We start from the raw sequence: 6,208 nt of genomic DNA, 5'->3' as shown, positions 1-6,208 counted from the left end.
AGTGCCAGGGGGGCATAGGCTGGCATGCGCCCCGATTGCCCCACCTTCACTCCGGCGGGGTCTCCCGCTAGTTCTCTGAATGTGGGGAGCTACTCTAAACCCCACCTGAATGAAGTACTCCTGGCGGGGTGGGAGATTCAATTGGGACTGGTAAGTTCCTGATAATTACTTTTAAAACACATTTAAAATGTATTAAAAACAGAGTCAAATTACTTACCTGCCTTCCCGCCAGTTTCCAGTGTGATCTGATCAGCACCTTTTCGCCGGCTCTGGGAGATGCGCATGTGTTCCCCGGCACATATGCAAATCCCGGAACAAGGCCGGCGACATGCATCTCCCACACCAACCCGCCAGAAAAGTTGCAAGTTGGGATGAGAGAATCGTGGCCGTTGTTCTGTCGGAGAAGGGTGTACGCTAAAGGCACATATCTCTGTCACATACAAAATTTATCAACAGGAGCTAAAGCTGCCTGGCATCCGGGGGGCAGAACTCAAACTCCAGCCCCCTGCCCTCCCTCTCCTCCAAACGATTGCCCAGTGCAGGGGAAACTCACAGAGCATATGTAATATACTGGTTAACTTCATCGGAAAGCATTGTTTGGGGTGGAAATGTACAGTGAGTCAAAAAGGCCACTCAAAGCACTTAAGAACTTTTTGAACACGATTCATAACTTGTTCTTTTTGTGATGGCCCACAGGTTACTCAGTGGCTGTGCTTCTGTAGTAAGGACAGTGAGAAAGTAGCTTCATGGAGTGTTTTCTTTTAGAAAATGAGAGAAAAAGTGGAGAAATAAAAAGATGGTGCCAGAAGACGACTTCTTGCAAGCTGTCCCCAGCATTCCCTCTCTCTAATTTCATCTTTTACTCCCATTCTGTGCTTCGAGAACTGCATTCACCCTATCCTTTTCCTTTTTCCTAATGTACTTCATGAATGGCATGTTTTGCCTGTATAGCACGCAAGAAACGATACTTTTCACAATGTTCCAATACATGTGACCATATATCAAATCAAATTTGTGTTAATCAGAATGCTTCATACATAATGGACAGACCATCAACAGTTTTTTCCATAACCTACATATATATTTTGACCTGCCGACACCATGGGGGAATTTTCCCATCCTGCCCATCACAGGAATCATAGCGGGTGGGACACAGACCATGCAAAGGTCCATTGAGCTTGCTGTGCTTACCCCAAGACCAGGAAATCCTGCCCATGTGCCAGTTATTAAACTTTTAGAAACATGGAAAAATAGAAAAACTACAGCACAAAACAGGCCCTTCGGCCCCACAAGTTGTGCCAAACATATCCCTACCTTTTAGGCCTACCTTTAACCCTCCATCCTATTAAGTCCCATGTACTCATCCAGGAGTCTCTTAAAAACCCCTATTGAGTTTGCCTCCACCACCACTGATGGCAGCCAATTCCACTCGCCCACCACCCTCTGTGTGAAAAACTTCCCCCTAACATTTCCCCTGTACCTACCCCCCAGCACCTTAAACCTGTGTCCTCTCGTAGCAGCCATTTCCACCCTGGGAAAAAGCTTCTGAGAGTCCACCCGATCTATGCCTCTCAACATCTTATATACCTCTATTAGGTCTCCTCTCATCCTACGTCTCTCCAAGGAGAAAAGACCGAGCTCCCTCAGCCTATCCTCATAAGGCATGCCACTCAATCCAGGCAACATCCTTGTAAATCTCCTCTGCACCCTTTCAATCTTTTCCACATCCTTCCTGTAATGAGGCGACCAGAACTGAGCACAGTACTCCAAGTGGGGTCTGATGAGGGTCTTATATAGCTGCATCATTATCCCCGGACTCCTAAACTCAATCCCTCGATTAATAAAGGCCAGCACACCATACGCCTTCTTAACCACCTCTTCCAACTGCGGGGCCGATTTTAGAGTCCTATGGACCCGGACCCCAAGGTCCTTCTGATCCTCTACAGTACTAAGAGTCTTTCCATTTATATTGTACTCCTTCATCCCATTTGACCTGCCAAAATGGACCACTACGCATTTATCTGGGTTGAAGTCCATCTGCCACTTCTCCGCCCAGTCTTGCATCCTATCTATGTCCCCCTGTAACTTCTGACATCCCTCCAGACTATCCACAACCCCACCAACCTTCGTGTCGTCGGCAAACTTACCAACCCATCCCTCCACTTCCTCATCCAGGTCATTTATGAAAATGACAAACAGCAAGGGTCCCAGAACAGATCCCTGGGGCACACCACTGGTGACCGACCTCCATTTAGAAAAAGACCCACCTATACCCACTCTCTGCCTCCTTTGGGCAAGCCAGTTCTGGATCCACAGGACAACAGCCCCTTGGATCCCATGCCTTCTCACTTTCTCAAGAAGCCTTGCATGGGGGACCTTATCGAACGCCTTGCTAAAATCCATATAAACCACATCTACCACTTTCCCTTCGTCAATGTGTTTAGTCACATTTTCGAAGAACTCCACCAGGCTCGTAAGGCACGATCTGCCTTTGACAAAGCCATGCTGAGTATTTTTGAGCATACTAAACCTCTCTAAATGCTCATAAATCTTGTCCCTCAGGATCTTCTCCATCAGCTTACCAACCACTGAGGTTAGACTCACCGGTCGGTAATTTCCTGGGCTATCCCTATTCCCCTTCTTGAAAATAGGAACCACATCCGCAATCCTCCAATCCTCTGGCACCTCTCCCGTCTCCATCGACGACGCAAAGATCATCGCCAGAGGCTCTGCAATCTCTTCCCTCGCCTCCCACAGTAACCTGGGGTACATCCCATCCGGACCCGGCAACTTATCTATCTTGATGCCATTCAAAGATTCCAGCACAACCTCTTTGTTAAAGTCCACATACTCAATCTTTTCAGTCCACCGCAAGCCCGCAGTACATCCACAGGTCCTTCTCCTCTGTGAAAACCGAGGCAAAATACTCATTAAGCACCTCTGCCATTTCTATGATTCTATGATTTCTACTGGTTCCGTACAGATTTGCCCGCCTTCACTTTTTATAGGCCCTATTCCTTCACGTCTCATCCTTTTACTCTTCACATATTTATAGAACGCCTTAGGGTTTTCCTTAATCCTACCTGCCAAGGCCTTCTCGTGACCCCTTCTGGCTCTCCTAATTTCCTTCTTTAGTCCCTTCCTACAAACCGTATACTCATCTAGATCCCTATCTTCGCCAAGCTCTCTGAACCTTTTGTACGCTTTCCTTTTCTTCTCAACTAGGTCCCGCACAGCTTTCATGCACCACCGTTCCTTTAACCTACCAACTCCTCCATGTACTGTCCATATACAGTTATACAGAATATTTGTAATATTTCATTCAGCAAAAACTGCTGGTGAATTGACAGTCAAATTTTTATTTTTTATTGTCGCAAATCACATGTTAATGGCGACAATCTCCAAATTATGCCAAATGATACCTTTACCCATTAGTGGGCTAATTAACCAAATAGATGTTTCCTCAGAAAGGAATGATATGAATTGCTTTAGCTTTCTATTGGGATAGTTTTTGTTTATATACTTTGTGCTACCTTTTGAAATGGTGATATCTCTTACACTTCAGTTATTTCACAGAAATTTTAATGGGGTAAGTTTAGTAGAACATTATATTCCCAGCTTTTATTTCTCTTTTCTCCCTTCCCTTCCGAAGGCTTCTAAATGGCATGCTTGAATCGCGGAAGAGTTAAACAGTTGAACCAAAAGGGACCACAGCAGTTCAAGAAGGCAGCTTACCACCACCTTCTCAAGGGCAACTAGGGATGGGCAATAAATGTCGGCCTAGCCAACAATGCCCACAGCACAAGAATGAATGAACAAAACCTTAGAAATGAGTCTGATACCTGTAACATCACACACTTTCACCTGAACCCCTCCCCTATCCCCCACTATACAGAAACGGCAAGATACAGGTACATGAACAACCTTCTTCGTCCTCCTCCGAAGTTTTCTGCCAGCAGGCAGGCAGATCCTTGGTGATTATTTGCCATGGCAAAGTGCCATGGTTTTACCATAAGTAGGGTGCCGAGGCATGACTTAGTCTGCCTCAGCTAGAATGGGCATTGTTAATGTAATCCACACGCTAGCTGTCTAGACAACTGAGTTGACCGGACTCCCCAGGAGCACAATGCCAGCAAGAAAACAATAGAAATATAAAAAATACTCCAGAGTGTTTTAAATATAGCACCTACTTTTAGAGAGAGGCCCCTCATTATAGTGGTCATCATTGTGGTTGTACAAATAAAATGTGTATGTCTTTGAAAAAAAAACACACCTGTACAAACAGAAGCTCAGTGGGGATTGGAACCTATTCCACTCATTAGGAAGTCTCAGTAACCCACTCATGAATTCAGAGGTCCAATCTGTGAAGTATTGCTACCAGATAGTTGAATTTTGTTTAAAAATAAAAATCCTTTGTGAAAAGTTAGCTGAAAGAATACATTGCTGATGGGTGAACAATATCTGTCTAGGACTGGATTTGAATCAAGCTGGGATTCAAGGGAACTGTTGAGATCATAAATGGATTCTGTTCAAGACAAATGGTGTATTGCTAATCTTTCTTTTATTGTTAACTTTTGTTTAAAAGTTGGTAATTGCGTTATAACATAAATTGCTAAAGATCGCCTTGTATCCTGGAAGATGAAGACCTCTAATTAATAAATCATGAAGCACTGCTCCAGTTCCAAAAAAAATGAGGGATCTTCTCACAAAAACAAAACAAGCATTCCATAAGAGGAGGGGGAATAAATGGCTTTAGTATGAACATCCAATGCCAACTTTTGTATTTGCACAGATTAACAGATACAAAATGTGGAAATTTGGCAGCCTAACACATTTTTGAACAGTTTATATCACTGCTGGCATAGACAAGCCTCACTATAGATAACTGTCCCGTCAGAGGCAATAAAGAAAACCCAAAACATATGAGGGTTTGAAAGTGAGCCTAAAGGTTCAGTTGCACTTGTAATGTAGGCTGCTGCCGGATATGAAAGGGTCTGTTCAATTTCTGCATAGTAAAACACGTGCAGAATAAATTCACTACAGGGATAATGAGTTCCTTTTTCTCTTTTTTTCCAGTAAGATAGTGAAAACAAAATGTGGAATGAAGCTTTAACCAGTTCCATCTGGCGTTATGGGGTGAGAAGTCATAGCCTGTGGCAAGTTCGGCTCCCTCCCAGCAGTCTACACAACCTGTGTGTTCTGGCCCATGTGCAGAGCACAGAAACAGGGCTGTCCCAGTCACAAGTTGAGCAAACCACTGAAATCTAGATCAGTCATAAAATATCTTTTGATGATAAACGCTAAGTGCAGTTGGGGTAACCATTCTCGAGTGGAATGCGTGGAACCGAGAATATGCAAATAAAACTGGACTGCCTCCTAGTCCATGTAGCCACCCACTAGATCATAGTGGAAGCTCCCACTTTCTAGCAATTCCAGCCTAAGAAAACCTAATATGCTTGTTAATACAGCTGCAAGATTGGGTTATTAGGGGGCAAAGCGTCTCTACCCATGATGCAGCATGATAAGGATTGTCCTACATTGGCCTTAACATGCCGCTGCATATGTTTTGTCGATTAGGTTTCTTATCTTTTGCAAGCTGCATCACATGAAGGTTGCTGGCAACATAATGGCTGGGAAGGCATCTGACAGCTCCATCAAATGGCAGCTGTGCTATGACATGTCAGCCAAGACGTGGTGGATGGTGAGTTGGCAGCAAGTGTCTTTTTCTTCACTGTCCCCTGCTTCACGGCTTGTGTACAAAGTCGATCGTTAGATAACAAGAAGTGTGCTCACAATTCAGCGCGTGCATCCCCTGGCTCTGTTGTTTTCTGTTACTGATAAGTGGATATTGCAGGGACGGTTGCTCCCTTCAGGGAATTTCTGAAATGCTGTTTGGCAAACGAAAACAATGTAGACATGGCTTTTGAATCAAGAGGACTGTGAAGTGTAATGCCATTTCTCTTAGGAGGATGACAGTGTTTCAAACGAATCCATGTGTTTCATCCCACGTTATAGTCACTGTGCCTGGGAAGTTAAAGCAAGATGATAATATTTTACTGTTCTCTGCACAGTGCAGCTGTGGCTGAGAAAATACTGTAATTGTACTGAAAGGGAAGATGCAAGGATATAAGTTGATTGATGAATTTGATCTGGAAATAAGACATTTCAAGAATTTACTTCATTTAGGGAATGCTCATTATAGTTACAA

The sequence above is a fragment of the Mustelus asterias genome, chromosome 26 (assembly GCF_964213995.1).
Source record: "Mustelus asterias chromosome 26, sMusAst1.hap1.1, whole genome shotgun sequence".
In the NCBI taxonomy this organism is placed as follows: Eukaryota; Metazoa; Chordata; class Chondrichthyes; order Carcharhiniformes; family Triakidae; genus Mustelus; species Mustelus asterias.
The sequence above is the reverse complement of the archived record's forward strand: the minus strand, read 5'-3'. Positions refer to the sequence as shown.